The 25,020-nt window shown below is 42.1% G+C and overlaps 1 protein-coding gene across 5 annotated transcripts in view; it reads right to left on the reverse strand.

Annotated features, from left to right (window-relative positions):
• TTLL7 (tubulin tyrosine ligase like 7) overlaps positions 1-20,625 on the reverse strand; it is a 158,985-nt gene extending 138,360 nt beyond the window's left edge. For 2 of the 5 annotated variants that reach the window (XM_062193413.1, XM_062193415.1), the window contains exons 1-2: positions 20,535-20,604; positions 10,610-10,678 (exon numbers count right to left, since the gene is read on the reverse strand). The gene's annotated coding sequence lies outside the window, so the exon portion shown is untranslated. Of the gene's footprint in view, positions 1-10,609; positions 10,679-20,534 lie in introns of all 5 variants that reach the window. The other 3 variants (XM_062193414.1, XM_062193417.1, XM_062193416.1) reach the window with 3 other exon arrangements.
• Positions 20,626-25,020: the final 4,395 nt, after the last annotated feature.

The following is a 25,020-nucleotide window of genomic DNA, read 5'->3' on the forward strand; positions in this document are numbered from 1 at the left end:
TGTAACGTTTCTATAACTAATTTCTAAGGATCAGTGTACACCAAAATTATACCATTAAGCTTCCCAATTAAGGAAAATGCTTTGGTATTTGGAGAAGAAGTGAATGAAAACTAAATCAGTGCATTTATTTAAATCCCTGCAACTCTAGTCTAACAGTGATAAAAATATGAAAAACATTTGGCTGTTATCAAATTAGTTGCTTACAATTTCAAAACAGTGATGTGGACTAGGATATAAACTTGCCTCTGAATTGACTCTCCATGCATTCATTAGTTCAACACATTAAAAGTACCTGAAGGTCTCAGAACCTTATGACCTTGACCTCCTCAATAGATTAGCTTAGACAGGACCGATCTGGGTCCTTCCTTTGGGAGCCATCGGAAACAGAGAGAAGACTATCCTGTAGCTTCTGTAGCCTGAAGACACCATAGTCAACCAGTAGTCCTCCATGGGTAGCCCAGAATGGCTTTTAATGATGTGGAAATGTGTGAAGTTAGCTATTTACCAAAATTTTGCAGAGAAATCACTAAGTTGTAATTTTTACTATATATAAATTATACCTCAATAAAGTACTGGAAGAAAGTACAAAAGGAAAGTCATTTATAATAATCAAAATCAAAACCTAGTAATTCAAATATTTTTGTAATATTGTTCAGTTCTTGATAAACCTTTCTAAGTTACTGCATTGTTGCATGCTTCATCACCACATCAACAGTATTAATGTATTTATTATAATTTATATCTTTTTTTTAACTTTTATTTAATGAATATAAATTTCCAGTGTACAGCTTATGGATTACAATGACTTCCCCCTCCCATAACTTCCCTCCCACCCACAACCCTCCCCTCTCCCACTCCCTTTCCCCTTCCATTTGCATCAAGATTCATTTTCAATTCTCTTTATATACAGAAGATCAATTTAGTATAAAGATTTCAACAGTTTGCACCCACATAGAAACACAAAGTGAAACATACTGTTTGAGTACTAGAGTACTAGTTATAGCATTAAATCAAAATGTACAGCACATTAAGGACAGAGATCCCACATATGGAGCAAGTGCACAGTGGCTCCTGTTGTTGACCCAACAAATTGACACTCTAGTTTATGGCGCCAGTAACCACCCTAGGCTGTCGTCATGAGTTGCCAAGGCTATGGAAGCCTTCCAAGTTTGCCGACTCTGATCATATTTAGACAAGGTCATAAAAGACAGAGTGAGGATAGTAACCAATGATCCTAAGAGTGGCATTTATCAGGTTTGAACAATTATACAGCATTAAGTGAGGAAGAGGACCATCAGTACACACAGGTTGGGAGTAGAGCCATTGGTGGTAGAGTAGAGGTTATGATTACAAAGGAATGAGGCCCAAGTGTGCTAGACAGGGTCTAGAACAAAGGACAGAGTCATTATTAGAGGAGCTAAGAAATGTGCTTAAATAATAATCTCATAGCTAGATTCACTTCACCATCAGCAAAGTATACAGTAAGTAGAAAAAACCTCCCTTTCAGACCAAAGGGAAAGAAAGTTTTAAAGTGAGAATATAATTTTCCTCATGGGCATTGTCTACCTTAGAAAAACTATTACAGAACGTGCCTGTGACTATAGACTTGTAATTCAGGCCACCAAAGATTAGAGATGGGACACGGGCACTCCCTTGACTTGCATCCTCTGGTCTGCTTTAACACAAACCAGGAGGAAAAGAAAGCTAGGCATCAGAAGCAATGGGTGGCAGGCCTATTAATGGCTGATCTGTACAGTGATCTGCCCTCAAGGAGACCCAACAGGCCAGTCCACTGCAGTGGCTTTCAATGTGGTAAGCATGGGCTTCAGCAGAAGTCAGCTTGTGAAGAGCCCTGGCAGCTCTGCCAAGAGTTGGATCACTGGAAATGGACCTGCCCTGGAGTCGAAGGATGCCCAGGTCAGAGCCACAGATCTTATTGGCTCTAAGCTGAAAAGCCCTTCACTCAGCCCAACTTCCAAAGGGACCACTGCAGCTGAGGGTATGGTCAAGTAGGGTCAGCAACATTGCAGGCAGAACTGTCAATTTCTTGTTAGAGATGCCCCCTGCCTTTACCTGGCCAGCTCTCCTCCCAGGCCAGCCAAGTAATGAAAGTCAACAGAGTGCCTTCCCATAGGAGGTTCACAACTCCCTTAGGATATACCCCATGTGAAGAGATAGATAGGTCTTGGCCTCTGAATTTACAAGGCCTAAAGCCCACCAGATTATTATCAAGCCCCTTCTATCAGGTTCTATTTGCCTCTCAATCAGAAAACTTAATTGTAGCTTAGACAGCACCTTTCTTAGCTCCTGTAATATAATTTATATCTTAAGAGATAGTTATCTTTTTATATGTGATGTTTGTTAGAGTTAGGGTAGGGGTGGTTTTCCGGCATTTCACCTTTTGAAGATTTCATTGTCGAATTCTACTGGTCTATTTCCCGTATTTATTCTCAGGGAGAAGAAGGTCTATGAATAAGTCAACCTGAAGGAAGGCATCTTTTGTAAAAATTAAAGTATTAGAGGAAAAAGAACTAAACAGGCATACGGAGCAACTCAGTAACACAATGCCTCTGTTTGCCAGATTTTAGATGCCACATGCCCACGCCTCTCACTTCACCTTTCTTCTTGCCTGAGTACTCACAGGCTAGTGATTCTCAAATTTTTTGTCTTGGAATGCTTTAAACTCTTAAAAATTATTGAGTTTTGTGGATGATACCTTCACTAGGTACCATGTTAGAAATCAAAACTGATGAATGTTTAACATATCTATTAGTTCACTCTAAAATAACTAATAAAACAATTACATACTAACAAAAACATTTTATTTTGAAAGTAACTATAATTCTCAAATATATTGGCTTCACAAAAAAAGCTAATGGTTTTACATTGGATCCAAGTTGTCTTGGTTAACCCGTGACAGCAGCCAGGGTTTCCATAAGCAGAGGGAGGAAATGAGGGAGCCCAGGACTAGACGCAGGCCAGACTAACTCCATCCCACAGCTAATTGCCAGCACGTACACACTAAACTAAATGGGAGCATTCTTTGTCTATGGCAACCAGGCATACAGACAGGACTCTTGCTTTCCTATTTCCCCCTTTGCCCTCCTCATTTTTGCCATCTTTTCCACCATGGGCAATGTCGTTAATATCTCCTTTTATCCTCATGATCATAGTGTTCCTATTCCTACCATGTATAATTAACATGTTTCAAAAGTCCTTACAGGTGCATATGACTGCTATATCCCAAGCAATGAGGCAGGGACAACACAGCCTGCTCCTCTCCAATCAATCCTATCCCAAGTATACATCTTCACCCAGATCTTCCCCCAACATCTACACCCTGTATCGGCAAGAAGTAGCCAGAAAGCGCCCCATCTCCTTATCTATACTTAGAGTCAGGAATGATGGAACAAGAACATAAGCCTCAGCCATTTTAGGTTCTTGTTTCCCCTGCCTTCTTTCAAGAGACCAGTTCAGTCTCACACCATATTCTCCACCCCACATCCTGCATTCTTCCCTAGCTTTGGAAGCCAGCAGGACCAAACCTGAAGAACCTGAATGGGGAAACTCACCTCCACCTACTGTCCCCACCCCCACTCCTAGCCCACCTAAGATACAAAAAGGGCCAGCCCACTGGGGTCTGGGCCCTCTGCCATGTGTTTAGTCTGTGTGCATGCTGGCAGTTGGTTGACCTCTGCAAGTTTCTTTTCTTTGAATAAATTCAGTCTGGCTGCAAAATAAATACATAAATAAAGTATATGAGAAAATTTGACCTCACAGAAACATGCAACTCAAAAGAATATTTCAATAACTTGTTCATGTAAATATAGATACTCTAATTCAAAACAACACTCAAACTCAACAAGCAGTAATCTCTTAGATTTGTTGCTATGTGAAATCTGAGATCATATGTTAATGAGCTTTTCATTCTGTTACATCAAAATCAAATGATCCACCGGAATAGCTAAAACAATCTTGACCAAAAAAGAAATTTAGGAGCTTCATACTCCCTTATTTCAAAATGTTGAAAAGCTATTGTAATCAAAACAACACAGGACAGGCATAAAAACAGACATATTAACCAACAGAAGAGGATACAAGACTAAAAAATAAATCCATACACTCAATTCACTGATTTTTGACAAAGGTATTCTCTGACAAAGAACACACAATGAGGAAAGAACAGTATCTTCTTAATACAAAATATCTGGGGCCGGGTAATTTATAAAAAATAGAAGTTTACCTCACAGCTCTGTAGGCTAGGAAGTCTAAGAGCATGGCACAGGTGTATCATGGGAGGCAGCCATTCAAATAGCTGGGCTCCTACATTATGTGGAAACCCAGATTGAGTTCCCAGTAGCGCCGGCAACACCATCTGTTGCAGGCATTTAAGAAGGGAACAGCAGATGGGAGATCTCTCTCTCTCTCTTCCCCCAGCCTTTTAAATGAATAAATAAATCTTTAAAGAGGTACAAATTGTAGATAGACAGGAAGAATAGATTTGGAGACCTATTATGCAGCAGATTGGCAGTAATAATGTATTATATACTTCAAAAAAACTAAGTAAATTTCAAATGTCTCAGTATAAAATACAATAGGTAAGTGAGGAGATGGCTATGTTAATTGGCTTGATTTAATAATGCTACATTGTATACATATATAAAAAATCACATCCTACAAATGTGCATTATCGAGAATACATTAATAATAACTTTCTAAACCAATGGTATATCTTATACTTCAAATAGAACTTTCACCAGTGCATGATTTTATAACACAATTTATTCATTTAAAAATATTGATTTACTAATTTATGCAAACCTTTCAAACACTGATACATTTCATTATACAACATTTAAAAAAAAATCCCTACATGATTTCATCAGAAAAGTCTTTAGGTGTTGGAAAGCTAACAGGCTCACGGTGATGGTTCCAAATTTCCAAAACTGATTTTCTCTTGCAAACACAAACTGTGGCATTGGCAACAAAATCTGTCACTGGTTTTACCTGATGTGATAGGCTCACTTTGTTCATTTCCAAGAAAAATTACTGCCAAATATCAAAGTCTGAAAAACTATGATATGTATGTCAATTTTTCCTTCAAATAAAAAGGGTATTTCATGATAAAAGCCACTAATTCAGTTGCAACTCAAAAATGTCACAAATACTTTTGTTGAGATAGTCATCATACTCTTATATACAGCAGAAGGCACTATGTATACTATCAATCAAGTAACAACAATATATAGGAAGGCATGTACTCTCATTCTGGAACAAAGGAGAAAGAATGGGACAGGCATTTGGCACAGTGGTTAAGAGGCTGCTTGAGCCTGATGCTGTGGAGCAACGGGTTAATAACCTGGCCTGAAGTGCCAGCATCCCATATGGGCACCAGTTAGAGACCTCGCTGCTCCACTTCCTATCCAGCTCTCTGCTATGGTTTGGGAAAGCAGTAGAAGATGGCCCAAGTCCTTAGGCCCCTGCACCCATGTGGGAGACCTGGAAGAAGCTCCTGGCTCCTGGCTTTAGATCGGCATGGCTCCAGCAGTTGCTGCCAATTGGGAAGTGAACCAGCGAATGGAAGACCTCTCTCTCTCGCTCGCTCTCTTTCTCTCTCTTTCTCTCTCTCTCTCTCTCTCTCTCTCTGTGTGTGTGTGTGTGTGTGTGTAACTCTGACTTTCAAACAAATAAATAAATCTTAAAAAAAAAATAAATCTTAAAAAAAATAAATAAATCTTTAAAAAAAGATGCTGCTTGAGACCCCAGCATCTCACATGGAGCGCCTGAGTTTGAGCCCTGGCTCCACTCCTGATTTCAACCTCCTGCTAATCCATACTTTGAGTGGCAGCATGTGATAGCCTAAGTTGCTGAGTCCCTGCCAACCAGATGTGAGACCTGGATTGAGTTCCTGGCTTCTGGATTCAGCCTTGCCCATCCCTGGTTCTTGAGGACATTTGATGAGTGAACCAGCAAATGGGAGATCTCTCTCAAAAAAAAAAAAAAAAAATTAAATACAACAGATTCTATTTCCCCTGTTCCTCCTCTCTGTATACAACTAATTACCCTGGTAATTATCCATCAGACAACAATGAGAGGATTCTGAAATCTTGAAATTAGAAGGAAGATTGGCTAGGAACCTTGGCACCTGAGGAACAATAATGTGTGTGCTGAGTTCCCTGGGTTTTCTTTTTATCCCTTATCTACCCAAGGATTGAGTGTCAGAGAGGCCATAACCACCAACAGGCATAGATAAAGCCTCCTGTCTCTAGGCAAAGGACCAGAGAAGGAAAGTTCAACGGGGACCTAACGCTGGGCTGAGATGTCTGCTTCAAAAGATAGGGTTATTGAACATGAAGAGGAATTCGCTCAATCAGAACAACAGAGGAAAGCAGATATGAAAAAATAATGAGCAAAGCCTCCAATATCTTTGGGAACACTGCAAATCATTTAATATTGTAAGAAACCAAGAGAAAGAATGTAGGAATGAATGACAAGATGTTTGAAGAATTAAATATTGGAAATTTCCTGAATTAGGCAAAAGACATAAACCTATAGATTCAAGAAGCAACACAAAGTCCATATAGGATAAACCCAAAGAGATATGCACAACACATCCAAATTATATTTCTGAAAACTAAAGACAAAGGAAAAAAAGCTTGAAAAAGCAGCCAAGAGGAATGACATAATATCTATAGAGAAGCAACAACTCAAATGGCAGCAAAGTTCTCGTGCAACCATGGAGACTAGAAAAAGTGGCGCTCTTGGAAATAACACAATATGTTTCTCAACAATCTATAGGTTAAGGATGTCTCAAAAGAAATTTTAAAATACATAAAAATGAATAAAAATGGAAACACAATATATCACAATCTGTAAGATATAACAACTAAACCCAGGCTGAGGGAAATTTAGAGTATTAAATACTTAAACTAGAAAAGACAATCTGTAATCAATAATTAAGTTTATTCCTCAAGAAACCAGAAGAGAAAAATAAACCCATAGTATACAAAAAGAAAGAATACAAAGAAAGCAGAAATTCATGGAATTAAAAACAAGAAAATAACAGGGAATAAATGAACTGAACAAACAAAATCTCTGAACCTTTTAAAAGGATCAATAAAATTGATAAACTTCTAGCAATAACGACAAAGATTTTTAAAGGCGCAAATGCCCAATATGAAGACTAAAAAGAGACTACCTACACTGAACCTAGACATTAACAGCATAATGAGAGAAAACTATAAGGACCTTTACATTCTTAAATTCCACAAGTAAAAGAAAAGGGATCAATTCCTTAAAACCCACAAACTACCAAATCTCTATTAAGACAAAACAGATCATCTGAATGGTTCTATAACTATTAAATCATTTTGATTTTGGCCAGTGCCATGGCTTACTTGGCTAATCCTTTGCCTGTGGTGCCGGTACCCCGGGTTCTAGTCCCAGTCGGGGCGCCGGATTCTGTCCCAGTTGCTCCTCTTCCAGTCCAGCTCTCTGCTGTGGCCCAGGAGGGCAGTGGAGGATGGCCCAAATGCTTGGGCCCTGCACCCGCATAGGAGACCAGGAGAAAGCACCTGGCTCCTGGCTATAGGTCAGTGCAGTGCGCAGGCCGTAGCGGTCATATGGGAAGTGAACCAATGGAAGGAAGACCTTTCTCTCTGTCTCTCTCTCTCTCACTGTCTAACTCCGCCTGTCAAAAAAAATTCTTTTTGATTTTATAACTAAAGAGCTCCTGACACGGAAATCTCCAGGCCCAGCTAATTTTTTTATAGAATTCTCCCAAATAATCAAAGAAAAAGTCACACCAATTTTATAAAATATACTTTAGAAATAGAAAATAAAGAAAGCACAATGAACAGGAAACACAGACCAGTATCTCATGAATTTAGATATTAAAATATTTAACTCTGCAAATTGAATTCAATGATGTGTACATATACAGAAAACACACAAGTTTTGAGATATTTGCAGAAAATGCATATTATGAAAAAAATTAGGCAGAGATTTAAAAAATTCTTGTGCCAAAATACTTATTTTTCAGTTCCATTACTTCCATGAAATTTTTGAAGTACCCTCATGTGTGTATGTGTTTATGTGTATGTGCACATCACAATGAAACGAGATTCACTCCACGTATACAAAGCTGATGGAATATTCAAAAATCAATCAGTGCGGCTGGTGTTACAGCGCAGTGGGTTAAGTCCCTGCTTACAATGCTGACGTCCCATATCAAAGCACCAGTTTGAGTCCTGACTGCTCCTCTTCTCATCTAGCTTCCTACAAATGCACCTGAAAAGGCAGCAGAAAATGGCAGAAGTACTTGGGCCCTTGCCACCCACATGGTAGACCTGGAAAGAGTTCCAGGCTCCTGGCTTCTGCCTGGACCAGCTCTGGCCATTGTGGACATTTGGCGAGCAAACCAGCAGTTTAAAGATCTCTCTCTCCCCCTCTCTGTCACTCTTTCAAAGTAAATAAATAAATCTTTAAAAAAAAATGTAATTCACCATATCAGCAAGCTAAGGAAGAATATCATATGCCCATATCAATTGATGTGGAAAAAGCATTCAATATAATTTAATATCTATTTGGGATAAAAAGCTTCAGTACTCTAAGAACAGAGATCTTCCTTGATACCAAAAAGAATATGTACCAAAAAACTACAGCTAACAGGAAAAAGCTGAGAGGTGAGTGTGTGACACAGTGGTTAAGTCGCTGCTTGTGACACCCACATCCAATATCAGAGCACGTGGTTGGTGTCTCAACTACTCCACTTCTGATCCAGCTTCCCATTAATGCACACCCTGGGTGGTGGCAAATGATGGCTCTAGTACTTGGGTCCCTGCCACCCATGTGGGAAATAGAGAGTTCCAGGCTTGTGGCTTGGGCCTGGCCCAGTCCTGGCTATTGCATGCACATGAAAAGAAAACAGTGGATGGAAGAATCTCTCTCTCTCTGCTTCTGTATGTCTCTCTGTCTCTATAATAATATAATATATTATATGCCAGTGTTGTGGCATAGCGGATAAGGCCTCCACCTGTGACACTGCATCCCATATTAGAACCAGCTGCTCCATTTTTAATCCAGCTCCCTGCTGATACACCTGGGAAAGCAGCCAAAGATGGCCAGGAAGAAGCTCCCGGCTTCAGCTTGGCTCAACCCTGGCTATTGCGGCCATTTGAGGAGCGAACCAGCAGAGGGAAAATCTCTCTCTTTCTCTTTATCCCTCCCTCTCTCTCTCTCTCTCTCTCTCCACTCTGCCTTTGAAATAGATAAAATAAATCAATCTTAAAAAGTGAAAAGAAAATTTGAAAAGTAAATTGAAAGACTAAATTATTTCCAAGACTGGGACCACGGCAACTATGTCCACTCTCATCACTTTTATTTAACACTGTGCTGAAAATTCTAGTCATTGTAATAATGCAAGAAAAATAAAGGCATACAGATGGCAAAGAAAGAAATTAAACTGTCTCTATTTTCAGATGACATGCTTGTTTTTGTTTAAGGATTTGTATGAAAGTCAGAGATACAGACAGAGAGTGTGAGACAGAGAGACAGAGATCTGCATTTACGGTTCACTCCCCAAATGGCCACAAAAGTCAGGGCTGGGCCAGGCTGAAGCCAGGAACAAGGAGCTTATTCAAGGTTTCCCACATGGGTGGCAAGGGCCTAAGCGCTTGGGTCATCTTCCAATGCTTTCCCCAGGCCACTATCAGGGAGCTGTATCAGAAGTGAACAGAAACAGGATAGAAACAGGGGCCCATATGGTATGCTGGCTTCGTGGGTAGTGGCTTTACCCACTACACCACAATTGCAAAAGTGGTCAGGAAGGTTGTAAAATAGAAATTCAAAACACTAAAACTAATTGCATTTCTACATACTATCAAAAAAGAAAACATTTAAAATTCCATACCATTAATAACTGTTCCAATGAAAAGTATATACTTAGATATAAATGTAACAAAATGTATACAGGATATTAATGAAAATAAATCAACTAAGATCTAAATACCTGGAGAGACAAACCACATTCATGGATTGGAAGAATCAACATAGTGAAAATGTGAATCCTCCCTAAATTGTTGTATTGGTTTAACACAATTTCTATTAACATCTGGTTAAAAAATAACTATAAAATTCTACATTGGATAAAGTAAATAGATGCTCTTCCACAGACAACAAAATCAATCAAAATTAAATTAAATTTATAAAATAATGATGACATGGCATTATTAAAAAAAATCTTTTAGACTTTAAGGAACAAGGATGAAAAGAATAAGTACCAATTTTAAACAACTGTAACATTACATTTTTAAACTTCCCAAAATAATTAATGCTACATATACAACAAAAACACAAATAACCAAGTGGAACTACATTAAACCTAAATTTTTTGTGTATATCAAAGGGCATGATAAACAGAGTGAAAAGCAATTTACAAAATAGGATAAAATAAATCACATGTATTTCAAAAGAGTTTACTATCTAGACTACACATAGATATAGAACTCCTACAACTGACCTACCAAAAAAATCAAATAACCCTGTTTAAAAATGAGCAAAGATGGGGCAAGCATTTGGTACAGTGTTTGGCACTGCTTTGGATACTCACATCCCAGATCAGAGTCCCTGGGTTCAAGTCCTTGCTCCACTTCTGACCAGCTTCCTGCTTATGCACACCCTACAAAGCAACATATGATTGCTGAAGTACTTGGGTTCCTGTCACCCACCTGGGAGACCCAGATGGAGTTCCTGGTTCCTGGTTTTGGCCTGGCCCAGTCCTGTTTCGGGCATTTGGGAGTGAACCGGCAGATGGAAGTTGTTCTCTCTCTCTCTCTCTCTCTCCCTCTCTCTCTCTCTTCTTTCTCCCCCCCCCCCACTATAAATATTTGCTAGAAGAAACAGTTTAATTTGTGGAATGCCTACAAATGTTAGAAGTCATCCAAATAATTAAATGTCCATATTTGTACACTATTCTGAAAGACAAAGTTACCACAGTACTCACTTTCACCACAGGAGACAAATTCCAAGATCCTCAGTAGGTGCCTTAAACTATTGATAGCACCAAACTCTTCAGGGTCATACTTCAGGATTCATGGGGATTGGCTGCAGGACACCCCTCAGATACTAGGATCTGAGGATGCTCAAGTCCTTTTATAAAATGGCATGGCATTTGCAATCAGCTAAGCACATCCGCCTGTACAATTTAAATCATCCCCAGACCACACAAAACACCTAACATGATATATACACTGTGTAAATACTTCTACACTGTATAGCTTAGGGAATGATGACAAGACAAAACGTTTCTATGTTTTCAGTACAGCAGCAGTTTTTCCCCTGTGCTTGACTGAATCCAGGGATGCAGGATGCAGAGGGCCAACTGCACTGGTTTTTCCCATACAGACATATCCATGAAAAAGTTTACCTTATAAACTAGGCACAGCAAGAGGCTGACAACAAACATAATAAAATATAATGGTTTTATATAATAAAATATAATAGTTTTATATAATAAAATAACATAATAAAATCTAACAGTTTACTATAACAAAAGTTAGGTGAGGTCGTCTTTCTCTCAAAATATCATATTATATTGTAGGCAGCAGCAACACAGGTGTATGTTTTCCTTTCCTTTTCACACAAAAGCAGCACTTTATGGCTTCCCTTTGGCATACTTGAATGGCCACCATCACTTCTCTTACATTGGGGGTCCATTATTAAACAAAATGATGGCTACTTGGACACAAGCACTGTGATACCAGTACTGTCAACCTGATAACACAGAGGCTACCAAGGGACTAACAGGCAGGTAGTGTATCCACAGTGGATATACTCCACAAAGGAATGATTCACATCCTGGGTGGGACAGGGCACAATGGTACAAAATGTCATCAGACTGGAACACTGCACAATTTAAAACATATGGATCATTTACTTCTAGTATCTTCCATTTACTATAATTTGACCACAGATAACTGGAACTACAGAATATTCGTAAAATTAAAGATGGTGAAGGGGGGACTACTGTACTTTTTTCTTCAGAAAATATGATGATCATTTTCACATTTCCAGAATATATACAGCTGTGATGAGGAGAGAAAATCTCGATAATTTTATATCCAAATCTAAATCTATATTCATAGATACTGCAGAGTGTATTTGCTTAATTTTGCAAGCTAAACTTTAGAACCTTCCTAAATTTTATGTGTATTTTATTCTAATGCCTTTAATGTTCTAAAAACAAAATTCCACAGATACATCATTAAGCACAATATAGAGGTTTATATGCCATCCTACCACTAATGGAAAACATACTTAACTTTAAATCATTAGTCAAGGATGAAAATAGCTCAACTGGGGCCGGCACTGTGGTGCAGCAGGTTAAAGCCCTGGCCTACAATGCTGGCATCCCACATGGGCATTGCCGGCTCTAGTCCCAGCTGCTCCTCTTCCAACCCAGCTCTCTACTATAGCCTGGGAAAGCAGTAGAAGAAAGCCCAAGTCCTTGGGCCCCTGCACCCACGTGAGAGACTCAGAAGAAGCTCCTAGCTCCTGGCTTCCGATCAGTGTAGCTCCTGCCATTGCAGCCATCTGGGGAGTGAACCAGCACATGGAAGACCTCTCTGTCTTTACCTCTCTCTGTAACTCTTTCAAATAAATAAAATAAATCTTTAAAAAAAAAAAAAAAAGAACTCAACTAATATTGTAGATCCCAGATGAATTTTTTTAAAGGTTTTTTTTTTTTTTTTTTTTTTTTTTTTTATTGGAAAGACAGAGTTACAGAGAGGCAGAAGCAGAGAGAAGTCTTCCATCTGCTGGTTTAATCCCCAAATGGCCACAACAGCCAGAGCTGGGTCAATCTGAAGCCAAGAGCCTGGAGCTTCTTCCGGGTCTCCCACATGGATAAAGGGGCCCAAGGACTTGGGCCGTCTTCTACTGCTTTCCCAGGCCATAGCAGAGAGCTGGATTTGAAGTGGAGCAGCCAGGACTCGAACTGGTGCCCATATGGGATACTGGCGCTGCAGGCAGCAGCTTCACCTCCTATGTCACAGTCCTCAGGTGAATTTTTAAAACAAAATAATTCTAAAATGACAACCCCATGACATGCACAACAGTAAATTATTCTTTATGCAAAAAGGCTAATTAAGCACTGATTTTTGACAAGTGAAAAAGCTTTTTCACATATATACAGTTCCTTAATTTTGAGAAGCACTGATCCTTCTCTTTCAAATCTTTCTTAATATTTAAATATCCATTTCTTTCCAGTTGTTGTGGCAAGTTCCGGAAAAATCTTGGCTATATTTTCCCAAAATTATGGTTTCAAGTATGTATGTGCTGACCAGTGAAGAAGACAATGAGAACTGAAAGTAGACGTCAAAGTTTTGTAAAAACTATTCAATGAACTTAACTTCCTTTTTTCCTCAAATACCCCAAGAGAAAGAAACCCAAAAAGACTAATAAACCAATAAAGGCCATCCTCTTATTTACATAACAGTAAATACTAGCATCTAGTGTCACAATTAGTCTCTAAATGGGCAGCTGGGACCAACTTCTAATTCCACTATGCTTCTGCATGCTGATTTATCTTGGCTTTTTTCTAGCTTTAGCTGTTAAAATGTTAAAATGGAGGAGATAATATCTGCCAATATTTAGGATTTTAGATTGAGAGATGCTAAGCAACTCAACATTATCATCTCAGATGTGGTCAAACCTAAAGCTAAACAAAAAAAACGCCCCTATCAGTTTTATGCATGTTGCACTGATAACAGAAAGGGCTCAATTTCTATCTTTTCTCTTTTTAAAATAACTAGCATGTAATGTATTTTTTGGTTCACTGCAGACTTTCTGATTCTAAATATAGACTGAGGTATATGCTAAAACTGTTGTCCTGAGTTTTTAGCATCACTGTCACAGATGGTCACAGATTTTAATCGGTTGAAATTTAGAATTTAAATAAAAGTAATGTGAAAATTACACATGAAAATTTTTCCATTAATGCAATAATTCAAATTAAACCCGCAGTTGCTAACTTTTCCTACCAAAATTCCACCTGTAACACACAGTATCAGGACCAGGTCAATTACAGCAGATTTTACACCAAATTTAACTGGAGTCACTTCAGTTACCAAAGAAAGATAAACTACTTTCAATGAGAGGGCTATGTAAGCAGCCTTAAAATTTCAATCCACACATAGCCTTGAAATGATCTTGAAGCTGCCACTTGGATTGCTTCTGATCCATCTCCAAATAGACAAATGCTCATTTTAAAGTAAAAGTCAATTTTGCTGCAAGTGCACTGCATATAATGGAATTGGGAGAAGAATTTTATGGAAACAGGCTACTGGCATCTTGTTGAAATAGCTGTGACACCAGTTCACACTTTGCAAAGTAGAGGGTAAGAGAGATGGAAATTAATCCTTTGTCAATATAATGTTCCATTTCACATGGCCAAGCAGAGGGACAAAAATAACACAGAAGTGCGGAAGCTTGGGTGCCACAAATTTTAGAAAGAAACAAATAATGTGGCGGTTCAGCATATCCAGTGCAGCAACAATATCATCAACTTCAAAAGGAAGAAGACCTTCAGACCAACATGAGAGAAAACTAGGTGAGCACTTGATGATCACTTAGCTCTAAATTCTCAACCAAAAAGAATAAAATAAAAAAATAGGCCAACCAGTTGCTCACAAGTAAAAAGTGGAAAAAAATGTATTTGCATTTGCGCCCCTGCCCATAGCCTAAATGAACCCAATGGCTTGACTTTGTCAATTGCTGCAAGTGCTATGAGCAGGAGTGCACGATCAAGTAAATGTCAAATGGGAAGTAAAGGCAAGCCTATCCACATATAACCTTTCTACTTGAACATTAACACATTAACTTTGACAGATAATGCATGAAAGAAATGCAAATAGATTTACCACCTTCCAAGAGCTTCAGTGAATTTTTTTAATAATAGGTGACATGTACACACAGGACAAATTCTGTCTAAAATACTCTGCCTATTTGAATGTCCAGCTTCCACCAGAAAGCATCTCTCTAGGGACCTGGAAAGAGGAGGTGGCCTCTTTTCGGTTTGCAATGTGATGCTTTAGTTTTCATCATTTCCTTCCGGGTCTCCCAAGACTGCTGCCTATTATAAGATTCTGCCTCTCTGCTCCCTCGCTTGCCAGCTCATCACATTCATCTGCCTTGACTCCCCTTCCACAGGCCCTCAGAGACACTTACCGGCAAGCCTGCCTACATGGATTCCTGGACTCCAACCTGGAGGTCCCAGGAGATGAGAGATGGGACCTGGAAGAAGCTCAGGGGAAATACCTGTCCCACATTGGGCCACCGCCCCTCTCCTCATAAGGAGCTAGCAACGTCTATCCAACAACTGATGGGGGAAACTGAGGCACCATCTCTCTGCTGTGTGCAGGGATTTCCTTTTGTAGAGGGACAGTGGGAACAAGGGGAAGGGAGAATCTGAATGCTGGAGGGGCATATTGGGAAATGTATCTCCCAATAGGGACTGTTCAAAGGCCATCCCTGGCAAATGTGCACAGGAGAGGGGACAGAAGTCTTCAGCGTCCACAAGTATGCCTCTCATTCACCCCTGCATCTTGTACTTGGGGCCTCTGCTAAGAGCTGGGCAGAAGCCCCAAATTCCTGCCCTCACTATGTAAATTCTCCAAATTACAGTGCAAGAGTAAGTTCTTATCTGTGTGCCTTGTGTTACCAGGATACTGAAGCAGGAGACACAAGAATCTCACACAGGGGGAAGGAAGAAGCTGAAGTTTCAAAGAGACAGATATAGTGTGTGGTATGTGTTAAGGAAAGAGGGGAATGGAAGCTTGTGGTTGAGGTCCACAATTGCAACACTAGCATGAGAAAGCAGCCTATCACCTGTGCACCTTCTCTGATTAGAAACTTGCTCACCAAACCTGTTCTCTCCCTTTAATTGTATCTTCTCTCCTGAGTCCCAGCGGCCTTTCTCCCAGTCTTCATGACTTAATCATCTTTCTAATCAAAAGAAGAGATTGTCTAAAAGAGCCACAGACAGATTGGGTGTCATTAATTAGGGAGTTATTGATATGCAAATATTTCATGGCCAATATGTAAATAAGTATTCAAATCAAACATATAGAATCTAGATTTTCAAAACGTGCTTAAATAGTCCAAATCTAACTCACATCCTTTTAACCCAGAAATTTTAACTCTGAGGTTCTATCTTAAGGTACTAACAAAATACAGAAAATAATGGGAAATTATTAAGTATTTTAAATGCTTACTGCTTAACTGTAATTAAATAAAAACTAATGTATAATGTAAAAATATATGAAAAGTAACATACATGGGCCAGCATTGTGGCGCAGCTGGTTATGCCATACTGGCTATTCCAGCGTCCTATGGCAGAGTTCTGGTTCAAGTCACAGCTGCTCCACTTCCAGTACAGCTCCCTGCTAATGTGCTTGAGAAAACAGTAGAAGGTGGCCCAAATTCTTGGGCCCCTGTCACCCACACTGGAGCCTTGCATGGAGTTCCTAGCTCCTGGTTTCAGCTTGGCTCAGATCTGGCTGCTATAGCCATTTGGGAAGTGAACTGAACGATGGAAAATCTCTTTCTCTCTCTGTCACGCCCTTTCTTTCTGTCACTTTGCCTTTCAAACAAATAAATCTTTTTTATTATTATTTATTTATTTGAAAGGCAGAGCAGAGGCAGAAAGAGAAAGAGGTCTTCTGGTTCACTCCCCAGATGGCCGCAGCTGCGCCAATCCAAAGCCAGGAGACAGGAGCTTCCTCCAAGTCTCCCACATAAGTGAAGGGGCCCAAGCACGTGGCCCTTTTTTTTTTTTTTTTTTTGACAGGCAGAGTGGATAGTGAGAGAGAGAGAGAGACAGAGAGAAAGGTCTTCCTTTGCCATTGGTTCACCCTCCAATGGCTGCTGTGGCAGGCGCATCGCGCTGATCCGAAGCCAGGAGCCAGGTGCCTCTCCTGGTCCCCCATGCAGGTGCAGGGCCCAAGGACGTGGGCCATCCTCCACTGCCTTCCCGGGCCATAGCAGAGAGCTGGCCTGGAAGAGGGGCAACAAGGATAGAATTCGACGACCCAACCGGGACTAGAACCCAGTGTGCCGGCGCCGCAAGGTGGAGGATTAGCCTGTTGAGCCACGGCGCCAGCCAACGTGGCCCATCTTCTACTGCTTTCCCAGGCCATAGCAGAGAGCTGGATCAGAAGAGGAGCAGCCAGGACTCAAACTGGTGCACATATGGGATGCCGGCACTGTAGGCGGCAGCTGTACCTGCTACGCCACAGCACTAGCCCCAAATAAATTTTTACTAAAAAGTAATATGTACAGCATGATTAAAACTATGTATAGAAAGAAGAGAAGAAAGAAACATATCAAAATATTAATAGTGGTTGGCTTTAGCTGGTAAAATTATGATGATTATATTTTTCCCTTTTATGTTCTTATCCTTTCCAAATTGTTCATAATTCTATAATGAGTGAGCAGCATTTTAAAAGGCAAATTTTCTTGGAAGAGGACTAATTTTACTTGCATAAAATACTTTTTCTGGGTTTGCTTGACAACCAATCCTTTTAATAGCTGTAACCAAGAAATGCACCATTTTCTGGAAGAAGGCTTGGGAAAAGGAACGTGAAGAACATGAACAAGAGAAACTTGGCCTGCTTAGAAACCTGCATCAGGGGTGAGACTGTGATGTAGCAGCTAAGATGCTTGCATCCCAGATGGGAGTGCCTGGTTTCAGATCCCATCTCCATTTCCAATCCCAGCCTCCTGCTAATGCACATCCTGGGAGACAGGAGATGAGGACTCAAACATTTTGGTCCTTGCCACCCACATGGGAGACCCAGATTGAATTTCCCGATCCTTGCTTCCCCGCCTGACCCAACCCTGCACTGCTGTGGGTGTTTGGGTAGTAAACCAGAAGATGTAAAAACTCTTTCTTTTTCCTTCTCTCTCTCTCTCTCTCGCTCTCTCTCTCTCTCTCTGCCTTTCAAACAAAATTTGAAAAAAAATAAATAAAAGGGAACCTACATTAGGTCCCTGATTACCAGATCAGTAACATATCTCACTGCCTGACATTCAAGGTTCTAAATCATCAGTCAGCATGTATGTAAACAGTGCCTCTCAGCTGAACCTTTGCCTGGCATTCTCTTTGTCTACCAAAATCCTTCCCATAACCCAAAGATTGGTTTAATTCAGTTCCATCCATAAAGACTTTCCTGATCCTCTGATCACCCTCAACCTCCACAATTTCTCTGAATTCTTAAGGTATTGCTATAGCACTAGCACTTAGGTCTGTACCACTATTTTCTGGAATTAAGCCAATTCTAACTTTATTGTGCTAACTATTCATGTGTAAGTAAACATCTCCCAAGACAGATTTTAAGTTTCTAACAATCAGGAATTTAGATGATCTGCAAACAGTAGTTAGCGGCCAAATATACACAGAAACAAAGTGCAATTCTAAAGCCAGGTTGACATTATGCTCATGCTTTCAGTGATGTCATCTAAATAAAACAGGATGCCTCTGTTTCAAACACTGCTGCTGACTGTCCACACTAGCACATGCACTTTCCTGTTTCCTTGTTTTTAAAATAGCAGTGATGTTGTCTTTTTGCTTATTCATTACTACTAATTCTGCTACTCTTCTTGGGATTAAACAGATTGGACTGCAAAATGCCCCACCAAGGTTCAGTGTACAGCCAACTGTCACATAAACAGCAAAAAGAAATAACCTCTAGAGATCAAACTTGAAGACTCTTCACTGCACCCTACTTATAGTCTTCTCTAAGTTTGTATCTCCATTTTATATCCGTATGTAGGCAGCAGGCTTTAATCCATCAACATCCTCATTCATTTACAAAGGAATTCTCCACTGCCAATGTCCAATACTTTACAAATGATGGACTAAAACAATGATGTTCTTGCCTACCATCAAATCTGATGCCAGTACCTAGATATAATGAGCTTCTGTATTATAGCAACCTGCCTCTTGAGACATCAACAAAAGGTGCACATCCTAAGAGAATATCCATAAATCATAAATGAAAACAAGTCAAATGACCCACCAAAGGACAGAAGAATGATCTAGAGTTCATTATTCTTGCAGAAGGAGTATAGGAGGTCAATACAACTGACTCTGAAGGGCAAGGCAGAACATTTTATTACATTTTATTACAACATACATGTTTTTTAGATGAGTTAGTACCAGACTCCCCCACTTACTGAGTGATCCTGAGCCTTCTCTTTATTTTATGTCCTTAGTCTGTTACATGGAGTTACCACCGCTATGCCAAATCTAAGATTGGTGAATCAAAAATATCTGTGAGTTTGTCCTCCTATAGAAGGAAGTAGCTCAGTCCCACACGCTATGAGCTAGATAACCATTCTTACTTCAAATGTTTCTCTAAAGCTTACAATTTTCCAGATTTTTTTACTTTCCTAATTGATTTCTCAACACTTGAGCATCCACCATATATCACTGCCAAAAAGGTGTTGCACATTGTCCGGATATTTTCCCTATATACTTTCTAAGAAAAATCGTTTTGTTTTTGGTTTTTTTTTTTTTTTTTTTTTACTTTTATGCTAAAGGAGCAATAGTTCCACATGCAGTAAGTTTACAGGTTGTTGCTGCTGTTGTTTAAAGTTAGTACTCTGAAAATTAATTCCATGTTTAATCACTAATACAGTATGCACACGTAAATCTGGCCACACGACTCAGATGCAGTGGGAGGTCCATGGACTTTAAAGGAGACTTGTATTCCGATGCCTGTTCTGTGACCTTGGGGATGTAATTTGACTTCTCTGCTCCTCACTTTCCACATTTGGTACGGGGTGGTTGTGATGATTTAATGAAATACGATCCGAGTATATAAAAGTAAGGACCGAGGATCTGCAAGTATCCTTTCCCACCTCCCTTGAATCTTTTCTTTCTCTGCTAGCACCAATCAAACCCACCCTGAACACAAGACAAGTTTGATGGGGCGTCTTTCCCATGAGTCAGGGGAATGCTGCGATAGGAAATGAAGCGTAGGACCGCACGAATCTGGCATCCGACGGAGCGAGAGGCACAGACGCTGAGAGGCACTGACAAGGAGCCCTGGACTTCACTCGCTTGTGCCAAAAAGACATGCCTCTGACACACTTTCAAGAACGCAGCGCATACTCACGGAGCTTTGCGCCAGGATGTGGGGACAGGGCGGAATTACGGAGCGAGCCGACAGGGAGCCTCCCCGCCCCCACCCCGACCCTGCCCGCTGGGCTCCTGCACCTGCAGCCTGGGAACTCAGGTAAGAACCTCACAACGGACTTCGCCCCCTCCCCCATTCTGCCTCCACCTCTCGGGGCGCAGATGGTGCTGAATCATTAGCGCGGACAGCAGCAGCAGCTCTCCGTCCGTTGCTCCCGGAGGGGACACTGTCCCCAGGGCAGCGGCTGCGGCCTCCGGAACGTGGGAACAGTGGAAGGAGGTTGCGGGGGGGGGGGGGGGGGAGGGTGAGGGCGGGATGGCGGCAGCAGGTACTCACTGGGGGTGAGGGCAGCCAGCCCAGGTCCTCACCTTCCCGCCGCCGGCCGTCCGTCGGCTGTTCCCGCGCTCCCCGGCTTGCCCGCGAGCGGCTCCCCAGGGCCCGGGCAACCTGCGCTGGTGGTCCGGCGATGCCCTCCGCCTGCCCACCGCCCGCGGCAGCCACGGCTCGGGGCTCCTGCGCTCGACCAGGAGCAGCTGGAGCAGCTGCCGCTGCCCTAGGGGGTGGTGGCTACCGACGGGCCAGACCATTCGCCCGCTGCGGCCGGGGGTGCGCAACGAGCGGGGAGGCGCGAGCGGCGAGCGCCGGGGGCTGGCGGCGGTTGGGAGGCACCACGGGCGAGGGGGTCTTCTGCCGGCGCAGAGCCAGGAGCGCTCGGGGCCACGAGGCACCCACCGAGGAGCCGCTGCTCGTCCCGGTGACCGGCTGAAGGCGGCGCTCGGGCTTCTCCGGGCACCCCCATTCGCGTTCGCCTTGGTCTGGCTCTGGGCTCCTCCCGAACGCGGCCAACAGAGGACCTAGCAACGGGAGTGCTTGGGCGGGGTCCCTCCCGAGGGGATGGGCGGGGTCCCTCCCGTGGGGATGCGAGGGGCGCTGCCCGCCGGCCTGCGCCGCGCCGCCGCCAGCTCCCCGTCTTCCGCCGGGCCCAGGGCACCGGTTCCCGGTGCACGTCCGACGGCACAACCAAGCCGGACGTCCCCATTGCTTGGAGGAGCGCCTCCGATCTGTTAACCTCAGCATCCCTGTGAAGCAAAGAATGAAGGACTATCCAAGGCCGGCTTGAAAGTTAGCAAATAAAATCAGGTGGGGCCCCCACCCTGTAGGCGCTTCGCAAATAAGAGAGGAGGGACAGTGGGAATCCCAGAGTTGCTGCCAAGCAAATGTTGAGTCACTGCAGGTGCAAAGTGCAGATGTAGGAAACCCTTTTCAGCATACAGAACTCTACAAGGTTATGCAAGAAAGTCAAGGATGTTTGAGATTAGTATCTTGCTTGGAAGGCAATCGTGTCCTTAGATAAACTTTATAGACCTGGAGGGTGTCCCCACACGTGATATGGAAAAATTACAGAGTGAGGGAAAGATAGAGTCCGAGTGGTTACAACGGTCAGGGCTGGTCCAGGCCAAAGCCAGGAGCCTGAAACTCCATCTGGGTATCCCACATGAGTGGCAGGGGCCAAACTTGAGCCATCATCCACTGCTTTCCCTGGCACATCAGAGCTGGATGGGGAGTGGAGCCAGCTGGGACTAGAACAGGTGCTTATATGGGATGCTGGACATTTTTTTTGTCCCCGCCCCTGGAACAGCCAGGATTTCCAATTTCATCCCCTCATTTATGCTTATTAAAAACTCCTGTGCAATTGGTAATATTGTTCCTATTACCTGAACAGAGAAACTGTGTTCTGAGTTTGTTGTGTTAGGTTCAAGTCCCATAGATTGTAAGTGAAAGAGTGGGTATTGCTTCCTGGAGTCTTTGACTAGGGCCATTCCACTAGAATGCCTCTGAGAAAGCTGCCCATTAAACCTTATTGTATATATGATTGGCGTTTGAATGTGAGTTTAACTTAGCTTTGGGAAAACAGGGTTTCACAATAAAGAGAGGGGATTCTTAAGTATCTAAGGCAGACATTAGCCTGAGGTAGAAATAGGCATTAGGAAGAGCCTGGGCTTCACTAACCTGCAAATCAGAACTGCAGAACTGCAGTTAGAGTATGAGCATATTTACACCCCTGGTCAAGACACCTGTGTCCACATCAAAGTGCTTGGGTTCAGTTTGTGGCTCCAGCCCCTGACTACACCTCACTGCTAATGCAGACCCTGGGAGGCAGCAGGTGATGGCTCAAGTAATTGGGTTCCTGCCTCCCACCTGGGAGACCTGGTTTGGGTTCCTGGCTATGGCTCCAGCCCAATCCCTGCCATTGTGGGCATTTGGGGAGTGAATCAGTGGGTAGTCATTTTGTCTCCCCCTCCACTTCCCTCTAACATAACATTTATTTTTAAAAAATGGGCCCAGCATTGTGGTGCAGCATGTTAAGCTACTGCCTTTGACACCAGCATCCCATATGAGCGCCTGCCTTAGTCCCAGCTGGCTCCACTCCCCATCCAGCTCTGATTTGCCAGGTAAAGCAGATGGAGTTTCAGGCTCCTGGCTTTGGCCTGGACAAGCCCCGGCCATTGCAACCTTTCTGTCTCTCTCTATCTCTCCCTCTCTCTGTAATTTTGCTATTCAAATAAATAATTCTTATTTGAAAAGCAAAATTGAAACATGTTGTTGGGGTCTTGTGAGGGTAAGGAGGGGTTCTCCATTGCCCTCTGGTTATTCATTTTTATACTGCCATTTGCTCGGTGTACTACTTCACACTTACACTGTCACTAATAACATTTTACTTTCTCAGTCTTCCAATCCTTGGCAGTAGCAAGTTTTTTAAAAAATATTTTCTAAAGATTTATTTATTTATTTGAGAGGCAGAGTTACAACAGAGACAGAGAGACAGAGAGAAAGGTCTTCCATCTACTGGTTCACTCCCCAAATGGCCACAATGCCTGGAGCTGGGTGGATCCAAAGCCAGGAGCCAGGATCTTCTTCCAAGTCTCCCACATGGGTGCAGGGGTCCAAGCAGTTGGGCCATCTTCTATGCAGTAGCAAGTTTTAAATGGACCTCATGTCACGTTTCCTCTTCTTACCTTACCAGAATTTGTAGAAAAACTGTCAGGGATAGTAACAATTCTCACACCATCTCAAGAGAGCTTTTGAGAAATCAGGAATAAAATTATGTGGTGTCCATATGCTGTACCCCCATTAACTGCTATTATAAACATTTACACATGAATACAAGCATAACAGATATGCCCAGAGCTCCATGTTGTGAGGAGCCAGCGTACTGGGTCCCCAGAGAAGCCAGGCAGCTGCACCTCAGAGCCAGAGTGCACTGAGCCTCAGCAGTGTTTGAGCCTTCTCCTCGTGTGCAGTTATTTCACTCTCAAAGGCAAACATAACAGGAATAGAACAAGAATGGACAAGGTGCCTTTGCACTAGTACTTTTTCTAAGATGCTAGATGATAGGGCTGTAGGAAAGAGGGAAAAATCATGGGTGGTCCACATAAGACCCCAGGGAAATTTAGAATTTGTCCTTCTTGGATCTGATGGTCTGATGTTCTCTCTCCCCATCAGTTGACATCCTTGGAGTGTATATTTCCAAATCAAGGAGGAAGTGGAATTTTCATGCTAGGAAACTGCCCAAAGGAACAGAGGAATTGGGGAGGCAGAATGGCTGCATCCTCTGTTCTCCCCCAGTCTTTGAATGATTTTGAGCCCCCTGAGGGTGGATGGTGGGGTCAGAAGCTGAGGAGTCATTTGCAAAGTCACAGATGACTAAGAAGTACACTTTGAGCCTCCTGACAAAGTCCAGCACAGAGCTGGAGAGAGAGCCATTGTCTCCCTAGTTTGCCAGGGATCACTGCACAGCAGGGAGCTGCTTTCCCGGCAAGAGCATATTCTCATGAAGCACACTGCTGGCCAATACAAGGTCAAGGTAACTTGACCAGAACCCCAGAGCAGTAGAGAAGGAGTGGAATTGTTCCTGAGCACCTGAGCGATAAAACTGAGGATTTCCTTCGTAAATGAGGGAGCCTTGGTGTGGAAAGATAAATGTTACATATGACTATTGTTGAGGCTGGCACTGTGGAGCAGTATGTAAAGCCACAGTCTGCAACACTGGTATTCCATTTGAGTGCCTTAAGTCCCAGCAGCTCTACTTCCAGTCCAGATCCCTGCTAATGCATCTGGAAAAGCAGGAGAGGATGGTCCAAGGTCTCAGGCTCTGCCACCTACAGGAGACCCAGAGGGAGGTTTGGCTCCCGGCTTCTGCGTGGTCCATCCCAGGTTTTTGCAGCCATTTGGAAAGTGAACCGCAGATGGAACATCTCTCTCTGTGTCTCTCTGTAACTCTACCTTTCAAATAAATAAATCTTTAAAAAAAACCCAAAAGATTGTTGTTAAACCTTATTTATACACTGCCATTAAAGTGAATTCAATCGTATTCACAAACCAGCTTGACCTGGGACATTCAAAAGGCAGTGTTTTTTAGATGATACTAATAAGAGAGGGAGAGAGAAAATACTTACTGCCTTTGATAAATCTTTAGTGTGCATCACACAATGTTAAACCTTGATTCAAAAATTTTAAAATTTTTTATTAATTTCTATATATACTTTACTTAAGAGGCAGAGAGAAAGAGACACGGGAAGGGAATAGAGTCATTCCCCAAATGCCTGCAACAGCTGAGTGTAGGCCAGGCCAAAGCAGGAGCAAGGAGCTTAATCTGGGTCTTCCACATATGTGGCGGGGTCTCAGTTACTTGAGCCACCACCTGCTGCCTCCTGGGGTGTACATTAGCAGGAAGCTGGAATCGGGGAACATAGCTGGGATTCGAAACCGGGCACTATTATATGTTATATATTATTATTATATTATATATTATTATATATTA

The sequence above is a fragment of the Lepus europaeus genome, chromosome 5 (genome assembly GCF_033115175.1).
Source record: "Lepus europaeus isolate LE1 chromosome 5, mLepTim1.pri, whole genome shotgun sequence".
Classification (NCBI taxonomy): domain Eukaryota; kingdom Metazoa; phylum Chordata; class Mammalia; order Lagomorpha; family Leporidae; genus Lepus; species Lepus europaeus.